We start from the raw sequence: 3,232 nt of genomic DNA, 5'->3' as shown, positions 1-3,232 counted from the left end.
CAGACTTTGGCCACCTCATGCGAAGAGCTGACTCATTGGAAAAGACTCTGATGCTGGGAGGGATTGGGGGCAGGAGGAGAAGGGGACGACAGAGGATGAGATGGCTGGATGGCATCACTGACTCGATGGATGTGAGTCTGAGTAAACTCCAGGAGTTGGTGATGGACAGGGAGGCCTGGCATGCTGCAATTCATGGGGTCGCAAAGAGTCGGACACGACAAGCGACTGAACTGAATTGAACTGAAATGCTCGAGTGAATACAGTTATAATTTTTATGGGTTTTGTCTGAAATATTACTGGCTTTTTAATCTGTGTTTTCCAAATACAAGGAACATTTCCCCTCAAAGTTCTTATGGCTTGTAATGACTTGGTAGATTATACTTTCGTAAATAGGATGGAAACATTTATCTTTTCTCTCTCCCTGATTCCTTTAGAAGTTAGAAACCAAACTGGGGCTTCCCAGGTGTTATAAAAATCCACCTGCCAATGCAGAAGCCACAGGAGATGTGGGTTCAGTCCCTGGGTCAGGAAGTTCCCCTGGAGAAGAAAATGGAAACTCACTCTATTATTCTTGCCTGGGAAATTCCATAGACAGAGGATCCTGGTGGGCTACTGTCCATGGGGTCGCAAAGAGTTGGACCCAACTGAGCGACTGCACATGCATATATGTATGCATGTTCCCAACAGCCTTATCAGGTGAAAAAGAAGGTCCCTTCCTGATGGTGCAGGAATCTCAAGATATTTTCAGGATCTCAAGAAGAGAGGAATTCACCCAGATCTATAGGCAGAATCTGACAAGCCGTTGGCATCGTTTTTCTGGCCTTGAGATCTTTTAAAGATTCAATCTGAGATTCCTTATGAAAAGTTCCAGCACAACGAATTAAAAAAAAAAAAAAAAAAACAATGAAACCCAATGTCATCAATTACAGCTATATAAATAAACAGGCCAAGTTTATTGAAACCCGACTTATTTTGCAGACGGGTTTCCTTTTAGTGAGAGGAAGATTATGTTTCTGTAGATACTAAGTTCTAAAATTTGTTAGTTGAGGTCTGTATTTACTGTCTAAGACTCACCTCCCAGATAGTTCCTTGTTATGTTACATAATCTTAAAGTTTAACTGAATAATTTAAAGGATGCTTTATTTTTTTCTGAAGCTTATCACAGCCTTCTATCTTTGGATGAGGATCAGATGCCCCATGACCTGCAGCCAGGAGATTATATATACTGGAAAAGGCATCATTTAAAGGACTTTGTCTATCCCAGATAAAAGGATGTTTACCAGGTGCTCTTAACGAGCTCATGCACAGCAAAACTACAGGAAATTGTCTCTTGAATTTGTGTTTCTCTCTTAAGAAGGGTCTCTGCATTGAACTGGTCTATGGTAAGGACTGCTGACCCCCCAAACCCAGACCCACACTAGGATGAGAAGACAACAGCAACGGTAGGCAGCTGTACCCACAATCTGGACCATGCTGGTAAAACCAATCCCACTAATCTAATTGAACTATTTACCAAATGTGTGTCTCTCAATTAACATTGCATTCTAAACAGAAATTAAGGAAACTGCCGGGAGCCGGCGAGAGACATTCCGCTCGTGACAAAGGTCATGAGGAAGGAGGCTCGGCATACGCAAAGGCGGGATCAAGCCTCGGGAGTCTCCCCGGATATTCTAGAGTATCTTCCCCCAAAAAACCAGAGTCTGCCTACTTTATTGCTTTGTGCTCTCACCTCTGACTTTACTAGGGTCTGTCCCCTACCACCATCTAGCTCTCTCTGTCAAAGAGTTAACTTACAGCTCCAATTAATAAAGTTCCTGGGCAATTAGGAGTGTTTAAATCCAAACCCCTCAGATGGCTCTCTAACTCGCCTGACAAGTTTACCCGGACTCCTACAGCTGTGCATACGATTGTTTACAGTCTCCCAGCCTCGAGAGGCACAGGAAGCTTAAGATATTCAAATAGCTTAGAACCTCTCAGAGAGTTAGAAACTGTCAGAATAAACTAGTAAAGGATTTCATTGATGAGCCAATGATTGTTGCCAAGTTTTCACATCCCCTGAATTGTATCCTTGAATGTGTATTAATTAATATAGTTGGTATGTAAAAAAAATAAGTAGTGGCCTTGGTGCTAGTAACTTTAGACCCTTAAGGTAATATATTCTTTCCTTTGTTGTAAACCCATTACACATCCACCCTATAGGAATGCAATTTTATCTTCGGAAGATGGCGCCAAACCTTAAAATAATTACTCTTAGAGAAAATAAGTCTTTGTTGATAAGTCCTTGTCAAGAGTCATAAAATGTTAATAGGCCTTCTGGCCAGAAGATGATGTAAGTCACCTAAACCATTTGTATACGATAAATTTGCAGGAAAGAAACCCTGGTTTTTGATAAGAATCAAAGACTGCTGACTTTGCATCCCCTATTATCCTCTATGTGTAACTTAGGGTATAAAAGCCCCTGTTAAAAATAAAGCTATGGGCCTTGCTCACCAGCGCTTGGTCTCCCCATGTCATTCTTCCCTTTAAATTCTGGCTGAAGTCTCCATCTGGAGTGCGGAACCCACCATGCTTACTAATTATGCCTGGGCTTCTAAGACCCACTAGAGAAGGTGTCTAGGGTGGGGCACCTTCCGCTATTCGAGAGGGCGCCTGCGGCCTACGTAAGTGGTGCAAACTTCTTGTCTTGAAGTTTTATTGGTCTCCCGCGTAAACCAAGCTACTCAACCTCTTTTCTCCACTGAATTTTCCTACTGAGCTATCCTCATTCTATTACTCTTTATATCTTTGATAAATAAATAAATAGTCGCCAACGCCGTCTCCCCTTCGAATACCCTGGATCAGCCGGGGCTGGACCTCAGCAGGAAACAATTCCATTCACCATTGCAACAGAAAGAATAAAATACTTAGGAATATATCTACCTAAAGAAACTAAAGACCTATATATAGAAAACTATAAAACACTGGTAAAAGAAATCAAAGAGGACACTAATAGATGGAGAAATATACCATGTTCATGGATTGGAAGAATCAATATAGTGAAAATGAGTATACTACCCAAAGCAATTTATAGATTCAATGCAATCCCTATCAAGCTACCAACAGTATTCTTCACAGAGCTAGAACAAATAATTTCACAATTTGTATGGAAATACAAAAAAACCTCGAATAGCCAAAGCGATCTTGAGAAAGAAGAATGGAACTGGAGGAATCAACCTACCTGACTTCAGGCTCT

The sequence above is a fragment of the Bison bison genome, unplaced genomic scaffold (assembly GCF_000754665.1).
Source record: "Bison bison bison isolate TAMUID 2011002044 unplaced genomic scaffold, Bison_UMD1.0 scf7180017864390, whole genome shotgun sequence".
NCBI lineage: Eukaryota > Metazoa > Chordata > Mammalia > Artiodactyla > Bovidae > Bison > Bison bison.
Note: the sequence above shows the minus strand (reverse complement) of the source record.